At 61.4% G+C, this 20,635-nt stretch overlaps 1 protein-coding gene across 1 annotated transcript in view; it reads right to left on the minus strand.

The window, feature by feature from the left end:
- Window positions 1-20,635, minus strand: part of CCDC85C (coiled-coil domain containing 85C) — a gene marked incomplete at its 5' end in the record, with an annotated part of 67,643 nt that overhangs the window by 14,078 nt on the left and 32,930 nt on the right. The gene's annotated exons all lie outside the window — the stretch shown is intronic.

The raw sequence follows: 20,635 nt of genomic DNA on the forward strand, positions 1-20,635 counted from the left end.
CACCCCCAGGCCAGTCACTGCTCCCCAATAGGATACAGGGTCTTCCCAGGTCACACCACTGGCCCTTTAGCTCAGAAGGCACCAGACCTGCGACCCACACCAGCACCATAATCCCCCACATCACCGCCCCGGGGACGTGGGACCCAGGAAACAGACCCGACTGGGCCTTTAACATTCCTGGGGGTGGGCAAAAGGGGCTTGGGTGCTGTCGGCGGACAAGCTGCACCGTCACACCCGGGGAGCAATGAAGCCTCTGTCCCCTCCCAGCACATGGCTGGCACTGCCCGGTGGGCCCAGGGCCCCGGCAACCTCACGGATGACATGACTGTCCCCAACTGGTGCCCTGCAGGACTGGACAGCCGCAGCCCTCCGGCCAGAACGCCGTGACCTTCTGCACCGGGGCGTGGCCCAGCCCCCTGAGCTCCTGCCCATCAGCAAGGCCTCCCCAGTGATGAGGCAGCTTCCTGCAGAGCGGCCCGTTTGCCCTCAACCTGCCTCTTTGCTCCTAAGCACAGGAGGGGCCTCAGGAGCCCCGCCCGCCAGCCCAGGGCCAGACCCTGGAGCATCTGCATTTGTGAAGCATTGGGCCAGCCCTGGACAGGAATGGAGGAGCCGGCCCCACCCACTCCTTCTGGGGAATGGCAGAACCGACGCCTCCCACTCCACCGCCCAGTCACCTCTCAGGAATTCGGAGCCTTGTAGAGACGGTGCAGAGTGGCTCCCAGCCAGGCCGGCCACACTCAGCTCCAGGGGTGATGCCGGCGACCGCAGCCTGTGGGGGTTGAGGGCTCCCCACTCTAGCCTCACCTCACCCCGGCTCTGGGTAGCTCCCTCTGACCGCCAAGGAGTCAAGGTTCAGAGAGGTCACGTGGCTTGTCCAGAGCACAGTGCAGGGCAGTGCAGAGGTGAGACCCGACCCCAGGCAGTGGTTGCCAAGTCCTCCCCACCGGGACCCGTGCACAGGGCAGACCCTGCCTGCCCGGGCGGCAGACCTGGCTGCAGCTGGAAAAGGCCCTGCTCTCGCCTTCTTTGGCCTGTGGTCACTACGGCGCAGGCCCGCAGGCCCCCAGCCTCAGTTTACTCATCGGTCACCCAAACTGACCAGCAGTTCCCACGTCCCTTCCCACCTTCCACCCCAGCAAACAGGCCTGATAGGAAAGGACTCCGTGTTCGGGGTGTGCTGGGCACAGGGACGAAACTGGGGTACAGCCTGGGCTCCCCAACCCTGTGTGTGCTCGCATGCTGTTCACAGGAGGGCTCCCCGGAACACCAACTGGGAAACAACGGACAAGACAAACTCCAGAGGCACCCCAGCTCTCCCACCCGTACAAGTTAAGACAAGGAGGCCCAGTGGTCTCCCTGGGTGGGTGGTGGGGGAGGGGAGGAGCCACCACACCCGCTGTGACACACGGCGGCCCCTGCATCTGGCGAGGGTCAAGCAGGCACTGTCCCCACTTTCCAGATGAGGAGGCCACGATGCACACACTGCCCCCCCCTGGCGGGTGGGTGAGCAGAGGGGCCCAAGGCACAGTGTTCCAGCCCCTCCCGTCAGCACCCGGGGCCACCCCAAGACCAGGGCTCAGGGCCCAGGGCCGGGCCCCTCCAGCACCGGGAACCGCTGACAGAAGCTCCCAGAAACAAGATACAGCTCTTGGTCGAGCCTCACTCTGGGACGCTCCACTACTGCCCAATCTCTGGCCAGAGCCGCAAGCCAGCCGCCCCGCTCCCCGGAGCCCCCACCACAGACGGCCCCGCCAGGCACAGCGCTGACCCCAGGAGAGGGACCGCCGGCCCTGTCGGTCACGAACGTCCAGACAGTCCTGCATGGCCACAGAGCCTTCCGGAGGGCAGGCATGCCGCCCACCCAGTCTCGGGGCCATGGGGACGGTTCTGCCTCTTTCTGCCATTCCCATGGGGGTGTGCGTGGCAGGGGCGGGGTGGGGGGGTGTTAAATGATTGCACCTTCACATTGCACAGCCAGCCATTGACGTCACTGACGTTGCTAACCCAAGGGAGGCAGCAGGGTAGCCGGGAAGATGCCAGACTGTGGGCTCGGCCAGCCACCCTCTGCCCACTTCTCCCAGATCTGGTCTGGGAGCCCTTCCTGAGGCCCAACCCCGAGCCTGCCCTTGCCCCGGGTCCACAGGATCCAGGCTGCCTCCTGCAAGTCCCGGATAAGCCTCCCCCTCCCCCCACCACACTGGGCCCTGTCCCCGCACTCAGGAGCGCCTGCATTTCCCTTCCCATCAGACGGTTGGAGCACAGACTGGCATGGAGTCAGCAGACCTACCAACGGGCCTCAGGGTACTTGCTGGGCAGCAGGCGGTGGGACAGGCTGCTGCTCCTGTCTGAGCCAGCAGTGCCCTCAGCCACAGCCCACAGGCGGGCCCAACACCCAGCTCAAAGGACAGCAGGCGAGGAGAAGAGTGGTGACAGACCAGCCCCGGGAGAGGGACACAGGCACTTCCCACAGATGACAACCACCCCCCGCCCCGCCCACTGCCAGCATCCGACCTCAGGGCCCTCAACCCGGGCGCAGGCCAGCTGTCCTCCCTAACAGGCCACACGTGGCACAGACCCGAGGCCACGCCCATGGCCCCCTCCACGGCCCCCCTCCACCTCTCTATGTGGGTTTACACAGAGAACAAAGCACACTTCAGACCACCGGGTGTGTTGGTTTATGTTTGAATTTTTAAAAGGACAACAGGAGAGTCTTAAAACACTTTAAGTCATTGGCAATTCCAGGGACATCTTATCCTAAAGCGTTAATCTTTGATGAAGAATGCAGACGGCGTCACAGAGGCCAAAACTGGAAACGACCGTGTCCAGCAGGAGCGGACTCACACCTGTCACCATCCGGATGACAATGTGCAAAAACACCAAATGCCAATGAAAGAACCGGACACCAAATTAGCTGCGCCAGAGCCGCTGCAGTTAAATCTATGCACCGAAATGCACTCAGGACGGAGACATGGAAATACCGACAGGGCTGTTGTTTCTGTGGGGGAACAAGCGATTTTCTAATGAATTCATGCCATTTTTTCTTCATTTCCAAGTAATCTCCTTCAAGAAGAGGGAGAAATCTTTCTTTTATAAAAAGGAGAATGGCCTGGCCGCAGTGGCTCAGAGGCTGAGCCTCTACCTATGAACCAGGAGGTCATGGTTTGATTCCCGGTCAAGGGCACATGCCCAGGTTGCAGGCTCGATCCCCATGATTGCACTTTGACATTGCACAGCCAGCCATTGACGTCACTTATGCTGTTAATTCAAGGGAGGCAGCAGGGTAGCCGGGAGGGTGCCAGACTATGGGCTCGGCCAGCCACCCTCTGCCCACTTCTCCCAGATCTGGTCTGGGCGCCCTTCCTGAGGCCCAGCCCCAAGCCTGCCCTTCCCCCGGGTCCACAGGATCCAGGCTGCCTCCTGCAAGTCCCGGATAAGCCTCCCCGCCACACTGGGCCCTGTCCCCACACTCAGCTGCACGAGGCCAGGAGCCACAGAGCAGGACATCCGGTCACCCACAGCAGGTGCCCTGCAATGGAGAAGAATGAGAGCGGGCTGGACCCTGCGGGGATGGGGGGCAGGGGACCCCGGGAAGGGCTGGACACCCAGGGGTGGGGAGAGCCTCCCCAGCATCCTCGGGAAACTCATGATCCCACCGGGCGCCTCAGAGCCCCAGCCTCTTGGAGGCGAGTGTGTAATTAAATTAATCCGGGGTTTGCAGTAATGAGGAGGGGAGCCTCGAGGGAGGGAAGCGTCATTTCCCGGCTTCGCTGGGGGTAGGGAAAAGGAGGGGTGACGACAGAAGGGACTCCAGGCTGGGCTGGCCATGGCGTTTCCTCAGACCTTCCCAGCCCCTCCTGGGCCCTGGACCAATTAATTCCAGGGGCTTCACGATGCAGCTTCCATCTGCGGGGACGGGGGCCGGGGAGGCCTGGGAGCCCCTCCCCGCTGGCACTGTTCGGGTCCAGCCCAGGAGCCGTGTGCTGAGCCCTGGTGCTGACCCTCAGGACACCCTGCCTCCTGGAGAGCTGCCAGGCCCGGCCCCATCTCCCTCCTGGCCTGGCTCCCTCCCTGGGGCAGTGTCGCCCCAGCCTCTCCTTCAGTCCAAACGGTAAGAATGTGGGTGCCAGAGGCCGCATCTGATCACCCCGTAACCTCCTCCTCACCTAGCTCACTGCTCGGCACATAGTAGGCCCTCAGGAAAAGACTGAGGACCTGGCAGGAATTCATCCCACCAGGCGGGTCAGGCCAGTTTCCCGAAGGAGCCGGCTCCCGCTCCCAGCAGCAGCTGTGATGAGAGGAAGGCGCATCCCCCCCCCCCCCCCGCCCCGCACCCGCTCCCCCCACCCCCTCCGAGTCCGTGACCGCGGCTCCCTCTCCAGCTCTGCACTCTGCTGTCTCGCTGACCTCGCCAGGAGCTTACATCTTAGCTTGGGGGCCACTGGACTCAAGTGCAAGCAGGAGGGACCCCGGGAGGGGGTGGGGAGGGGGAAGAAGGGTGGGGGTGGAGAGGACAGGGTGTCAATCCCTGGGGTCTCAGGGTTACTCGCCTGCCCAAGGGCTCGAGGGTGGAGGCTGCTACCAATGGGAGGGGTGCCGCAGCCCTGCCCACCTGGAGAAGGGCAGGGAAAGCCCGCAGGCAGAGCTGCAGGTGCTGGCAAGTGAGTAAGAGGTGGGCATGGAAGCAGTAAGTGCCCTGAGACGCGGGCAGGTGCCAGCAGTGTCTGCCACAGCTCGGGAGAAAGTGGGCCTTCCCTCTCTGCCTGGGAGGAAGTGGAGGCTGGGGGGAGGCTGTCACAGAGACACACAGAGACACACAGAGACACACAGAGACACACAGTGACACACAGAGACACACAGTGACACACAGGGACACACAGTGACACACAGAGACACACAGTGACACACAGGGACACACAGAGACACACAGAGACACACAGGGACACACAGGGACACACAGAGACACACAGTGACACACAGGGACACACAGTGACACACAGAGACACACAGGGACACACAGGGACACACAGAGACACACAGAGACACACAGGGACACACAGAGACACACAGGGACACACAGTGACACACAGAGACACACAGTGACACACAGAGACACACAGGGACACACAGTGACACACAGAGACACAAAGAGACACACAGAGACACACAGTGACACACAGAGACACACAGTGACACACAGAGACACACAGTGACACACAGTGACACACAGAGACACACAGTGACACACAGAGACACACAGGGCCTGACTCTCCAGTTGCCTCCCTTCCAGCCGCTTCCCACTGAGCAGAGTCCCCACAGGGTCGTTAGCGGCAGCCTTGGGCCTCCGCTATGGGGCTCAGCCGGGAGATGGCTGACGTGTCCCCGGGGCTGCCTGGCTGATGAACTCCCTCCTCCTTCCACTTCATTAGGAGGGTCAGAGGCGGCGACCAGGCTGCTGGCTCCATCAGACAGAAGCACCCTCGTCGCGCAGGGCTCCTGCCCGCTCCGCCTCAGGGATGAAGACAGCTCCAAGTGTCTGCCTCCTGGCTTCGCTCCTCCCCCCCCCCCCCCCCCCGCCTGGCCCCTCGCTCAGGGCTGCTGTCCTCGCCTGTGACACGCAAGCATGTCCAGGTCTCCCCGGCGAGGCCCGGGACACCGATCCCCAGGGCCTGCAAGTGGTCCTGTCTTTCTCAAGGGCTTGGAGGATGTTGTAACCCACGGCCCACCAACTCCCAGGACCCTGGTTAGTCCTAAAGGTCACCACTGATTGAATTCCTACAGAGCAGAACCCAGGACTAGAAAGGAGCGTCATCAAGTTCACGACTGTCCAGGCTACCAGAGGGGGTGAGCTCCCCGTCGCCAGGGGAAAGCAAGCAGAGGCGGAGAGGAAGCAGAGGCTGGAGGTTCTGGACGTGGGTGTGAGGAGGAACGGGAAGCTGCTCGCGGACCTCAGCGCAGACGCGCTCACTCTGCTTCCCTCTAATCCTCCCGGGGACCCTGCCAGGTAAGCGGAGAAAAACAAAGCTCAGAGAGTGAACAGGTCCAACCTGCCCAACAGAGCCGGCGCCAGCAGGACCGGCGTTACACGTGCTGGTCCGAGGACATGGTCCCTTCTCTGAGGGGCCCTCGGCCCTAATGAAAGAGCAGGAGGAATAACCACATTTGCTGAAGAGCAAAGAGTGGAGGAAAGAGATGCAGTGCAGCCTAAGGGTGAGGGGAACAGAGAACAAGGATGTGCTGATGGGGAGAAATCAGGGGCTCCTTCCTGAAGGAGGCGGCATCTGAGCCGAGCACTGAAGAGCAAGCAGGATTCTGACAGGCCGACAAGCAAGGCGGGGACGAAAGGCGAGTCTGAGGGCACAGCGTGAGCAAAGGCACAGAGGTGGCACCGTGCCAGGCAGGTTCAGGAACGCCTGACCATTGGCACCTGCCTCCTGGCACACACTGCAGCTCCAGGAGGTGCGGGCTGAATGTGAGACAGGTATTATTTATGGATGAAGGCGAGCGGGCGGAGGGAGACATATCAGGGGAGCATCAGGTTCCTGTGAGGACACCTCCAGCAGTGGCTGCCCTGAGCCAGGCAGGCTGGGAGGTCCAGGCAGGCTGGGCCCTGCCGCTCCCTCCTCCGGCCTGGCCTGCCCTGCCCACCTGGGCTGCCCATGGGGGTCTGCAGGGTGCTACGGGCCAAGGCAGCCGTCTGCAAACTCGGCACTGACTTCAGTTCCCTGGTTGTGGGAAAGAGTTCTCACGTCCATCCGCGCACACAAACCTCACTGAGCAAAACCCCGACCCTCCCATCGCCACACGCACCCCCACACCGAGCCAGGAGCTAAGTCTTGGTGTTACTTGCCCCTGTCGACTGCAGAGGAGCCTGGGCCTCAGAGAGGTTACGCAGCAAGGCCAAAGCCACACGGTGAAAACGCAGCCAGGGTCTCACTGACGTCCGACGGGCCGGCAGCCAGCTCTGTCCACAACCCCACCTCCTGGTCCAGAGAGTCAAGATCATGGAAACCTCAATCGCCGCTGAGTAATGAGACGGAACAGCCGTCCGCGAGGGAGCCCTACCCTCTCCATCCGGAGCCCACAGAGGACAGAAAATGAAGGGGGGCCGAGAAAAACGAACGACGGCATTAATGAAAACCGATCTCTCCGCCGGCCGCTCAGCCTCCCCTCAGAAGGCGCAAGGCTGTCCCCTGGCTGCCACCTGCCCCTCGGAGCGCTGGGTCACTCCAGGGACCCCCCATGTACGCGCCCTGCTCATCCAGGGCTGAGGGGGCGCCTGGCGTGTGATTCTGGGAAAAGCCAGGAGGCGGCCTGTCCACACTGAGATCTCGGGGGGACAGCCAAGAGGAAGCCAGGTCCCACTTGCCTCGTTCAGAATGAGCCCGGGGTCAGATGTGCTCGCCAAAACTCCACCCCTTCCTCACTCTGCCCCTGGGGAAGCCTGCGAGCCAAACGGAAACTGTGTCCCCGCTGGAGACCAGGGAGACGAGGGGGAAAGGAGCTCCTTCCCGGGCCTTCGATTCCCACGCCGGGAATTAACCTGTGCGTGCAGGTGACAGCAATGTGGGTGTCCCCTCCCCACCCGCCCCGATTCCACGGGGAATGGGGACTGCTGGTAGAGGCTGGGGCGCCTGCTCCCCCCAACACACACCCCTGCCCCCGCCACAGCAGCACCTGCCTCCTCGGGTCTCTTTTCCCCTGAGACCAACTGAACTGTACTCTAGGGGAGGGGCCTGGGCGTCCACACACACGTTAGCCGCCCTCCCAGGGACTCTAAAGCACACGCAGCCCGGCCGGTGTGGCTCCGTGGTTGAGCGTCGACCTATGAACCAGGGGTCACGGTTTAATTCCCAGTCAGGGCACATGCCCGGGTTGTGGGCTTGATCCCCAGTGGGGGGCGTACAGGAGGCGGCCGATCAATGATTCTCTCTCTTCGTTGATGTTTCTATCTCTCCCTCTCCCTTCTGCTCTGAAATCAATACAAATTTTTTTTAAATAAATAAATAAGAATAAAGGACACACAGAGCCGTAAACCCCTGCTGAGCAGTAACTGTTTCAATCCCCCGCCTCCTGGGCTCCATCCTCGAGGGACCCCACTCCTGCCTGGCCCCGACTTTCCTTGGTGGTGTGACCTCCTGGGCGGGCAGGGCTGAAGTCGGGGGGCGGGAGGTGGGGGTGGACAAACATTTATGGAGCCCCAGAATGGATGTGCCAAGCCCCTTAGTAGCAAAAACGGGAGATTGTGCTGGTTTCAGGAGAAAGGGGGCTTGGCTTTCATCATTAGATGTCAACCAAGTCTGCACCAAGTGCCCACAGGCCCTCCGTGAGGAGCTGGGGTGGCCAGCATGGGGCCCCCGGTCCAGCAGAGAGGCGGGCACAGTGGGGAGGCACCGGAGGGGCAGGACACCAGGGGACACGGCAGCCACGCGGGGACACGGCAGCCACGCGGGGAGCACGGAGTTGCGGCAGGTGCAGCTCAGCGTCCCTGCAATTAGGCCGCAGCCAGGACCCGCCTGGTCAGAAATGACACAGACGGCGTGGGGACAGCAAGGTGCGCTTCCCCTTTCACATAAAACCCACGGCAGGTGGCTGCTGACCCAAGGGAGCATCAACAAAGCCGGCTTAAGGATGCCACACCCTGCCCTGAGGGCCTGGGGAGGGTGGGGAGGGACAGACTCCCTTCATGCCCTCCTGCCCGGGGCATGTGGCAGAGGAGAAAACCAGTGTCAGCAAGGAGAACAGCAGCAGCCCTGTGCCCGCCGCCCCGGCTTGCGAGGAGGCTGTGTGGCTGTGGGGAAATCGGATCAAGGGTCCCAGCCCTGGCAGCACCCTCCACGCCACCTCGGGCCTTGGTTGCCCCACATGACATCACCAGGGACTTATTCTCGGCCTGCAGACTCCTGTCCCCCGCAAAGACGCCCACACTTTAACCCCCCCAAATCTGTGGCACTGCGACCTCACACAGCGAGAGCCTGCACTGTGATCCAGGTCACAGAACCCAAGATGGGAGACTGGCCTGGACGATCCGGTGGGTCCAATCCAGGTGCAGAATGTTTAAAGCGGGAGCCCTTCCCAGCTGTGGCCGGTGGAGATGTGACTGGGGGAGGGGGCAGAGACGCACGCTGCTGCCAGCTCTGAAGACGGGGAAGGAGCCACTGGCCAGGGAGCAGGTGCCCAGGGGCTGGGAGAGGCAGGAGGACCGGTTCGCCCCTGGGGCCTCGAGGAAGAGCGCGGCCCTGTGAGCGCAGCTCCTCTGACCTCCCGAACTGCAGGATAACGAATGTGCTGTTTAAGCCACCAAGGCTGTGGCCAAAGGAAACGAACACGGGACCTAAACGCTGCCCTGGCCGGTCGCTCAGTGGTTAGAGCGCCGGGTTTGCATCCGGGTCAAGGGCATGTACCTCAGTTGCAGGTTTGATCCCCAACCCTGATCGGGGCCCATGGATGAGGCAACCAGTTAAAGTCTCTCGCTGTCTCTCTCGCTTAAAAAAAAAAAAAATCAATGGAATTAAATGTTGTGGTTGTAATTTCAAATGGCTTGTCTACCCACTCTGAGCCTCAGTTTCATTTAAAAATGAGATTAAAAAAAACCACCAATGTTGGAAGGCTGCTGTGAGGACCAAGAAAGGCAGCCGCTGTGAAAGCCTGGCACTTAGTAGATGCTCAATAAAAACTGCCCTGTTGCCCCCCCAGTGTGGTTCCGTGGTTGAGCATCAACCTATGAACCAGGAGGTCACATGCTGGGTTGCAGGCTCGATCCCCAGTCGGGGGCGTGCAGGAGGCAGCCGATCAATGATTCTCTCTCACCATTGATGTTTCTATGTCTCTCTACCTCTTCCTTCCTCTCTGGAATAAACACACGCACACACACACACACACACAAATGCCCCATCCTCTCTGTGCACACGCTCTGACGTGGCCTTGACAGGAAGGAACGGGGAGCTGAGGCTTCCAGGCTGACAACCCAGGGCACACCCGCCTCGAGGCTGAGCCGCCCGCACCCGCTCGCTGCGGAGACAGCGACGCTCACCTCCTCTGCGTGACTGCCACCTGGGCCTGGCTCACCCGGGCCCCCAGCACCTGCCTGCTTTTCTGATCCAGCCAAGACGGGGGCCTCACTGCAGACCTTAACAAGTGGGGTGTGAATCCGATTTAGGAACGTCACACGTGGGAAGCAAACATGGTATCGTTTGTAAAGCAAATGCCCCTTCTCGCTTTAAAATTCAGACGTTGGTGGCACTGTGACCACTGAGCCGGCGTGAAGGGGAACAGACCGAGGTGGTTCCATGCACACGGAGGAGAAGCCCGCTCAACCTTGCGTGTGGAGTCCCTGGGGCGGCGAGGGCCTCGGCACGCATGCAACACGGGCTGGAAGGACCTAGTGATTGACAGCTACCAACCTGTGCTCACTGGCACTGAGCAGAGCGGACAGAGGGAGGAAGCGGGTGACTCACAGGCCGAGACCACGTCCAGGCTCAGCCTCCCTCCTCCCAGCAAAGCGGCCCCCTGTGGAAAGCCCCCAGTACACAGGGCTCAAGCGACAGCCCGAGCCAAATGCAGGCAGAACGGTGGGTCCAGAGAGGAAGAAAGGAACCAGCAAGATGAGAAAGGGCCGAAACCGGTTTGGCTCAGTGGATAGAGCATCGGCCTGCGGACTCAAGGGTCCCGGGTTCGATTCCGGTCAAGGGCATGTACCTGGGTTGCGGGCACATCCCCAGTAGGAGATGTGCAGGAGGCAGCTGATCGATGTTTCTCTCTCATCGATGTTTCTAACTCTCTATCTCTCTCCCTTCCTCTCTGTAAAAAATCAATAAAATATATTTTTAAAAAAAGATGAGAAAGGACCCAAGCCGGCAGGAGCCCAGGCCCCAGGCCCACAATCAGTCATCTGGGGGTCTGATCTGAATCTTGCAAAAACCCGGAGCTGGGGGTCCAGCGGGGAGGCTCAGGGGAGGACAGAGCTCGTCGGGTTGAGACCACCTCCAGCTGCCCCTGCCACGCTGGGGAGTGAAGGGTGGGTGGCAGGACTGGGCTTCCACCTGGGTGTGCTGCGGTCCTGCCCCCAGACCCGACCACTCTGAGAAAGCCGATACCTGCGTGTCCACCGGAGGTCATTGTGGGACTGAGGCTGGCTGGGGTGAGTCAGGCCCTCATATGGCTGGCAGAGAGGAGGCCGGCAGAGGCCTTGCCCTGCAGAGCACGCACCTGAGTGTGGAGCCAGCAGACTGGCCACAGGTGCTGGGCAAGAGTGTCCGCAGCAGAGCCCCGGAGTCTCTCAGTGCAGCGAGGATGGGCCAGGCCCTTGCACAAGAGGGTACAGGCCTTGGCACTGACGGAGGCATGGGAGTTTGGGATGCAGGGCGCTGCCGGCGTCCCCCAGTTGCCTGCCTGTCATCACTCATGGGCTCAGCTCTCTGAATGCCCCCCAGGCCAGGTTACCTTTCACCCAGTAAATCCAGCTGAACCTGCCCTTTGGACCCAGGGGTCTCCCCCCAAGGGAGGGGGTACATGATTTCTGGGACTCAGGTCACCTACGCCCTTGGGCCGGGCTTGGGAAACCCTTCACTTCCCACTGTGACATAAGTGGGTGTCTGGCAAAATAGGACTGACAGGCCAGGAGCCCATTGTCCTGCTGGCCAGGCACCTGCTCACCCCAGGCCACTGAGGATGGGCCAGGGGGTATGATTCTCATGGGAGAAGGGCCTAGAGCCAGAGTAGGTGAGGAGAGACCTGGAGTCAGCTGATCTCTCTGCAGGCACAGCTGTGTGACCTCACACTGGTGACTGAACCTCTCTGAGCCTGTGTCCTCATCTATATGGGAGGATTACAGACCCTGCTCACTGAGCTGCTTGGGGGAGGGGGGGCAGTTCCCGCTGCAGCTCAGGAATTTGGGGGGCAGTTAGCAGTCCTCTCACAGGTCCTCCCAGAGCCTTCACAAGCATATGCACTTGAGCAAGGGACTTCCCCAGGGCCCTCGCTGCTCCAAGTGCAGACCCTGTGGGCAGACCCTGCCTCCCCCTGCCACCCCATGGAGTGGGCCTGCTCTACTCGCTGTGCCGACTGCTCTCCTGCCTACGCTCCCTAGCGGTGCCCTCCCTCCCCTCAGGGCCCCCGCCCCCACCTCTCATCTGAAGGTAATGTGGTTGTCCCCACACACAGAGTTCCTCCATGGTGACTCTGGCCAAACCTCTGCTTCTGGGGAGGCCCCACCCCTGCCCATCCTGCAGCCACAGGGAGCCCCCCTGAGTGTGCTGGGCCCAGAGCCGGGGACATCTATGCCGGAGTCTGCATGCCCCTTTGCAGGTCCCTGCAAGGCTGGCAACCTCACCCCCCGATCCTAGCAGCCCGGCCTGGGACCGAGCAGGAACCATTAGCCCTTTCCCGGGGAGCAACCACCACCTCAGGCTCAGGGAGGTGGCCGGTGGAGCTCATCATCGCAAAGGGCACACGGGCACCTGTGGTGAGGGTGCAGCCGTGTTCCAGGGGCCTGGGCTCTAAGTCCCCGCCCTTCACCCCTGCTGTGCGCCCCGGTGCAGCTCCCTGCCCTCTCTGAGACCCAGTGCAGTCCTCTGTACAATGAGGAAATTGAGAGCCTCCAAGATGGGCACAGGTGTGTGTGGTGGGCACAGGCGGGCGCAGTGGGCACGGTGGGGGCGGGCTGGTCACTGCAGCACACCACCTCGCCTGCCCACGCAGCTGTGTTTCTTTAAGAAAGAGATGAGCGAGAACAGACGCGAAGGCCACGGGGCGGGAGCCAGGATGAGGTCAATGTTTGGTTTCCAACGAGAATAAACAGGCCTGGGCTGTGCAGGGGCAGCGCCCTGTTGGGGCAGCGCCATAGGGAGGTGAGGGCAGGTGGGCGAAAGGAGCCGCCCTGGCCCATCACCCCCTCAGGTGACGGGCTGGCTGGCCCAGGAGCCGCCCCGCAGCCAACCCCTGGTCTCAGAGGGAGGGCAGCAGAGGGCCCGGGAGGGAACCCCAGGGGCTTCGAGGGTTGGAGAAAAGGGGCCGAAAGGTCAGGCTGTCCTAACCTTTCCTTCTAGCATCGGGGTGAACCGGGGATCCAAGGTCACTAGTCCAAGGTCGTAGGCTTGGCCAGGACGAGAGCAGGAGCCTGGCCCCAGGGCCCGCGTGACCCTATAAAGGATTCTCGTCAAACCCCACATGCCTTCTCCCTGGCGCACGGCCAGCCGTGTATCCCGGGCAAAGTGGCAATGTCAACAAGAACCAGGGTCACAACCCCAATGGATAAAATAAGAAGCCTTACGTCCACACTGACAAAGCAACAAAACATGTCCACCGGCCGCCGGGGGAGGGGAGGGCCCTCGGCAGAACGCCAGCGCTACGTGTCAGAGGACAGAGGGAGTTCAAGCCCCCGTTCCCACGGCCGGGTGGGCGGGACCCGTGGTGACCGGGGGCCTGGTGAGGACAGCTCACCTGCAGAGTCTCAACGCGCCTCCCACAGCCACTCCTGCATCACGGAGCTGAGCTGTAACCTCTCGGCGGGAGCCTGTGGGGAACTCGTAAACCAGCCGAGCCACGCTTGCTCCCAAGACCCGCGGACACCAGGCGCCTCGCGACGGCAAGTGTCACCCACACAGCCTGTCCTCTGGGCGGTTCCCGCCACCGTGGGGCCACGCCAGGCAGGGCAACGTGTGGCTGGTCCGCACTCTTCCCATGTTTCAACAAAACCACAAAGGAAGGTGGGCCGGCAGCGCCGAGTGAAAGAAGGCGGCAGAGAGGGTACAGTGCCCACCCCCACCCCCCGCCACAACTGGATCCTGGGCCAGAAAGTCACGTCTCTAAACCTCCGTGGCTGGACAAGCCTGGGGTCGGTGTCCACGCTCCTGAGGTTGACCACCGTCCCATCACCACGTAAGTGACAGTCAGAGGACAGAGGAAGTTAGAAAGAATTTGGGGTGAAGGGGCGCGTTAGCTCCAACTCCTCTCACATGGTTCAGGAGAAACCACAGTCTGCACACGGAGAAAGAGTGAGCAAGCAATGAAGCAAAAACGACTGGCAACTCTGGGAGAAAACCACAGGAGTCCTCACACTGTTCTGGCCACGTTTCTTCAGCTCAAAATTGGAGGAGGAGGAGGAGGAGGAGGAGGAGGAGGAGGAGGAGGAGGAGGAGAAGAAGAGGAGTAGGAGAAAGGAGGAGGAAGAAGAGGAGGAAGAGGAGGAGGAGGAGGAAGAGGAGGAGGAAGAGGAGAAGGAAGAGGAGGAGGAAGAGGAGGAGCCGCCGGGCTGGTGTGGTTCAGTAGTTGAGCATCAACCTATGAGCCAGGAGGTCACGGTTCAATCAGGGAACACGCCCCCAGTAGGGGGCGTGCAGGAGGCAGCAGATGGTTGTCTCTCATCATTGATGTTTCTATCCCTCTCCCTCTCCCTCTCTCTGAAATCAATAAAAACATTTTGGGGGGAGAAAAATGAAGAAAACCCCCTTCATCACCATTTCCAAAAACTGGTGGGAGGCAATGGACCTGTTATCTGGTCCTCTCAGCAACCCCTGGAGAGAGATGCCATTCTTTCCATTTACAAGTGGGGAACCTGAGGCCCAGGTAGACCGGGTGACCCACCGAAGATCACGAAGCAGGACGCGGTGCTGCGGGGATGGGAGCCCAAGGCCCATGCACATGATTGCCCAGCAGAGCATGCAGTCCTGGGGCTGCCTGCCCACTACCTCCCAGCCTGGGGGCCGCTCCGGCCTCCTGAGAGATGCTGGGCCCTCAGCCACTGCCTAGCTCGCTCTGTGACCCCAGACAGATGGGACAGTGCCTCTCCCTGCCTGTGCTGAGCTCCCCCACCTGCAAGGACCCCCACAGCCTGCAGGACATGAAGCCAGCTGCAAGCAAGGGGCTCTTTGCGGAGTGGAGACAGGGCCTGGTGGAGACACTGGTCCAGAGAAGGGCTGCAGGGGCCACCAGGGCTCCCTCCCGCCCCAATGACATGCCACGGAGATGCCTCCAACGGCCCCATCAAATGAACTTAATTCGCTCCCCCGTCGGGATGCCTGAGGCGGAGGCGAGCTAAAGCATTCTCTGTGCTACAAGCGAGCAGGCACAACCTCATCCTCTCACATCCACAGATATTTGAGAATAATGGCGTCTTAGTCCACATCCTTCCAAACACAACACTTCAAGAAGATGAAACATCACAGAAGAAAATGCATTTCCAGTTCAGTCTGAGGGGGAAAACCATCTCTGATTCACTTGAGGCATCTGTGTCAGTATTAGAGCAACCCAGGCCACCTGCGTGGCTTCAGGGTCACCCTGAAGGCAGGTCACTCTGCAGATAGTGGGGAGACGGCATCGGGCTGGCTCCGACCTTAACCAGCGCCGGAGTGTTACTCTGCCTCTCTGAGCGTCTCTCCCGCGCCCTTCGCCCCTCCCGGGGGACAAGGGGTGACATGCCCCTTCTGAAGCATCGGCTGAGCCGAGCCCGCCGGGACCCTCGGAATGGGACTTCCTTAGGAAAAGGGTCTTTGCAGATGTAATCAAGGTCGACATTCAGCTGAGATCATTCTGGATCAGGAAGGACCCTGAGTCTACGCAGTGTCCTCTTACGAGACAGAAAAGGACACAGAGTCCGGCCAGTGTGCTCAGTGGTTGGGCGTCAACCTATGACCTGGGAGGTCACGGGTCAGGCACAAGCCCAGGTTGTAGGCTCGATCCCCAGCAGGGGGGGGGTGGGGGGGGGGGTGCAGGAGGCAGCCGATCGATGATTCTCTCTCATCATTGATGTTTCTATCTCTCTCTCCCTCTTCCTCTTCTCGCTCTAAAGTCAATAAAAACATATTTTAAAAAAAGGAAGAAAGGAAGGAAGGCAGGGAGGGAGGAGGAAGGAAGGGAGGGAGGGAGGGAGGGAGGGAGGGAGGGAGGGAGGAAGGAAGGAAGGAAAGGCCATTTCAGAAAGAGCTATGTGAAGATGGAGGCAGAGACTGGAATGATGCAGCCACGAGCCGAGGAATGCGGAGGGTGGCCAGCAGCCCAGAAGCTGGCAGAGACGAGGAGGCGTTCTCTCTCCCTCGGGGCCTCCAGAAGGACCCAGCCCTGCCTGCTCCGTGAGTGTGTACGTCTGGCCTCCAGAACTCGGAGAGAATACGTTTCTATCATTCAAAGCCCCCCAAGTTGTGGCCATCGGTCTCAGCAGCCCCGAGAAACAAACACACCTTTTTGCAGATTTCTGAGGGTCAACATGGGAAGCAGCTGAGCAGACTTTAGTCACTGTCTCACCACCACCGACTGCCTGAGCACCACCTTGCTGGTTCCCAGAGTGACCTCCAGGGGGTAACTCGGAGCCCCAACTCCAGCCGCCAGACGCCACCGCCACCGGAACCCCTGCTGTGAGTGAGGGGAGCTGCCTGTTCCGCCAGGACCCCATCTGTCAAGGGAAATAACCAGCAGCCAGAACCCTCACGTGCTGGGAGAAAACAAACAGCTCCATCGTCGGGGGGTCTGCAGAGTGGGGCCTGGGGGGCGGGGCCCAGTGTGCGTTTCGGTTTTCTTTCTGCTTTTCCTAAGTGTCCCGTGTCGCTAATGAACATGTGTCCTCCTTGAAATACAAACGTAAGTAATCACACCTGCGCCCTGTCTCACTGCCCCACTGCCCCAGCCCTGGCCCCTCTCTCCTCACAGGACCAGCCAACACCAGATGCCTCCCCCGAACCCCACCCCCAGCACAGGTGCCCGGACACCAGGGACAGGGACGCCGGCGCTCTCAGCCCAGGGCTGCCTCTGAGTGGACACCACCACAGGCGGCCCCGCCCCAGCAACCAGGGGGGTGTCTTCGGACCACACACGGCCCTCACACCTGCCCACGTGTCTCAGCTCAGACGTGGCAGCCAGGCTCGGCCTCCATGGAGAAGGGCAGGCGGGTCTGGACTGGGAGGTCCCAGGACAGCCCATGGACCTGCTGAGTCTCGGTTCTCCCATCTGTGACAATCACAGGAGGGGTCTACTGCAGGCAAATCACCTGAACAGAACCACAGGGGCAGGAGGAGGGTGACAAACACCTCACGTAGCAGCTCTAGAAACCCCACCCCCCACCCCACCCCCGGGTCAGAAGCAGGACAGGCACTCGGCACTCCTAACCCAGATTCCGGAGCACCCTCCCATGGCATAAGGTGCCAGGCGCACGAAGGAGCGGAGGAATGGAGGCTCAGAGACGTGCAGTGGGTCCACGGGGACATTCAAATGTCATTGAATGAGGGGGTCAAAGGAGAGGCATGCTCTCAGAGAGCCCTGCAAGGATCTCAGCTATTCAAAGCATGCCCCCACCTGGCCCCCACCCGGCCCCCACCTGGCCCCCTTCCGCCCCCCGTCCCCCAGCCTGGAGAAGGTCACACATGCAGGAGCAGTCACCGTGCTGGTCGCACACCCCCACAGGGGGTGCAGTTGGTTAATCAACAGCCACAGCCCAGCTCTGCTCTGACGCTGGAACCCATAGAGCCTGAGCCTGGTCTGCAGGAGGGAACCAAGGTCCAGACAGAGGCCGAACCCGCCCTGAGCTTCCCAGGGAGCCGCAGAGGCAGGGTGAGAAGCCAGGCCCCTGCCCAGCCCAGGGCCTGCCCACTGCCCACCGCAGTCCCCGGGATTCCAGCTACACGAGAAGGCCCACTGCCCCCCAAGCCCCCGGCCAAAGAGCTTAACGGAGACGGCCTTGCTCCAGGGCCCCCTCTGCGTGGCCACGTCCTGCTGCGGTCACAGGCCGAGCCCTCCGTCCAGCCAGGACAGATCACCCATGTGCATGCACCATCACGGGCCGGCCACCTGGCTGTGCGGTCCCAGCCTGTAGGGTGAGCTGGACCAGATGATGTCTGCCCTGGGCCTGAGCCCACCCAACCCTGAGAGGAGAGGGAGCCACAGGCAGAAGGAAGGCTGAGCTCACACCTCCGGGCTCTGGGGGCTCTCCCAGCGCATTAGGACCCCCCACTGCCCACCTCTACCCAGCTTCTGAAAGTCAGGGATCACACAGATGGGGAGGTGGGGGGCAGGTGCACCGAGGCCACGGCAAGGCCCTGGCCGGCATCTCTCAGTGGTTAGAGCATCAGCCCACACACTGAGGAGTCACGGGTTCGATTCCCGGTCAAGGGGCTGTACCTCAGTTGCAGGCTCGATCCCTGGCCCCAGTGGAGGTTCGTACAGAAGACAACCAATCGACGTGTCTCTCTCACATCAATGTTTCTCTCTCTCTCCGCACCCCTCCCTCCCTACCACTCTCTCTGAAAATCAATAGAAAAAAAATATCCCTGGGTGAGGATTAACCAAAAACATCCACAGGGAGCCACAGGGTCCCAGGCTGAGCCATCAGCCCCACCCCGACCGCCCCTCCCCCAGCAGGAGGCAGGACTCAGGCCTGCAGCTCACAGGCCGCATGGGGAGGCTGTGCCTAAGGTCCCGGGATCCCCGGGTCCCTCAGGAGGCAGCAGCGCCCGGGGATAACCCTCCACGCGGCCACTGCTGTGATAGGAAAAATGACGCCTCAGCGTGTCTGGATCTGAGCTGGGGACGGCACGAGCTTGGGCGAGTTACTCTGGCAACCCAGCCGCTCTGGCAGCTCTCCATTTACTGGGCTTGAAAAGGCGCTCGTCTGGGGAAGAGGCACGGGACCAGCCGGGCCTCCCAGAACCGCGGGGCCAGAGAGGAAAGGCTTCACACCACAGGCCCCAGGACCCACAGCTGTCCCCCGACAGCACGCCCAGCCACAGCTCACGGGGTGCCCCCCCGTGCTGGGCCCTGGACACAGATTCTGAGGACGAGGGCCTGCCCCAGAGCTGGCAGCAGCAAAGGGCAGGGGGGGCCGGTGGGGGTGCCCTCAGACAGGGGTGGGGTGGCACCCACAGGTGGGGGCAGCACACATCCTCCAAGGGACCAGGCTGTGCCCGTGTGGGCAAGTAAGACATGCCTCTGTCCGGAGCCCAGCTTGGCCCAGTCACGTTCCCCATGCCACCGACTCCCTCTCTCTGTACCCGCTCCCCCCCCACACACACACACATCACAGCACGGCCACCACCGGGCACTGCAAAGTCGGGAAGCTGCTTTGGACACTCCCGTGCCTCAGAAAGAAATACCAAGGCCCAGGATGAGCGAGGGGCACAGCTGGTCACACGGGCACAGTTGGGGACTGGCACCCCCAGCTGTAAGTTCTATGATGGGACTCTCAGCCAGGCAGGGGCAGGGGGTGGTGTGGGCCTGGCCCAGCCCAGAGAACCACAGGTTCCCGGCACACGCGGAGCCGAGGAAACATCGGCGGGGCAGACAGGAGGAGGATGCACGGACTGGGTGAGGAGGGCGGGCAGAGGGAACGTTACATCTGTCCCCGCCTTGTGACTTTGGCACCTGAACAGCCCTGAGTTGCCGATTTCCAAACCGTGAAAGAATCAGCTCTGCCGCAGGGTTGGTGAGATTAAATTAAACTTGATTCCTAGAGCACAGTGCGCGGAGAGCCTGGTACGGTGCCTGACCCCCAGCGGTGAGTGCCTTCCTGCCCCTCCCCTCTGCCTGGGCCACCCATGGGGGAGCTCAGCGCAAAGCCACAGATGGGCCTTTCACCTCCATCCTTCCCCAGAAAAGCCCAGGAGGCACCCAGCCCAGGGCCAGCCCCGTGAGGGTAAGGGCGCATTGTGCCACGAGGGTCCACGGCTTTTGGGGAAGATCACCCTTCCAGCACACAGTGGCACATCTGGGCAGAAGAAAATGGCCCTTTCCCGTAGGCTGGCCATGACCCGGGATTGTGCAGCCCTGAGCAGGCAGGTGCATGGGGCCAGAGATGCTCCGGGCGGCCAGGGGCCAGTCCCCCCACAGGCCTCAGGTCCTACTCCCCATTTTGTCTCTGCTGCCCATGACCTTGTCCCCCTCCGGCATCCCTGCTGGTCACTCAGACCCCAAGGGCAGCAGCAGACCAGACTCATCTCTGCCTCCACAAGCCCCCACCCAGTGCCCATACAGAGTCGAAGGAGACGTGCCCATGAGTGCCCAGCACACAGCCTGTGAGACGGGCAGTCACTTCATCGTACAGGGGCTGAGACCCCGCCTCTGAGAGGGGCCCCTGGCCACGGTACGGCAGCAGAGCCGGGTTAGAATCAGCCCCCCACCCCCACCCCGGAGACGACATCCAAACCTGCCTGGGTCGGCCTGGCCTCGAGGGCGGGAAAGCGGTTCATCCAGCACCGGCTCTGCCTGCCCCGGGGGATGTGTGCGCCGAGAACTGTCCTGGAAACCCGAGATCAGGAGAGGACACCTCGTCCTCCCCCTGCACACCCACACTCATGTACACACACCCATACAGTCATTGAGCCCCATGTGTGCATGCACACACGTGCACACGCACTCACAGTTATGCAGAGCCACACTCACACCCGCACATGCACACGCACAGGCATGCGCACACTCGCACACTCACGCCTGTCTCTGTCCGGGGTCTTCACACTGAGGGAAAACAGTATCGAGCTGGGAAGCAGTCAAGGGGTCATTTGTTTTAATTATTAAAACAGCAGCCACTTAGTCTCGGCCATCTATAACGCCACTTAATTACCTAGGACATAAAGCTGCCTTTACATCTTAGCAGAGCAATAAATCAGCGGCGAGCCGGAGCTGTTTAAAGCATTCCAGCCAAAGATTCGGGGGTGGG

Source organism: Myotis nattereri, assembly GCF_964212035.1.
Source record: "Myotis nattereri genome assembly, chromosome: 1".
NCBI lineage: Eukaryota > Metazoa > Chordata > Mammalia > Chiroptera > Vespertilionidae > Myotis > Myotis nattereri.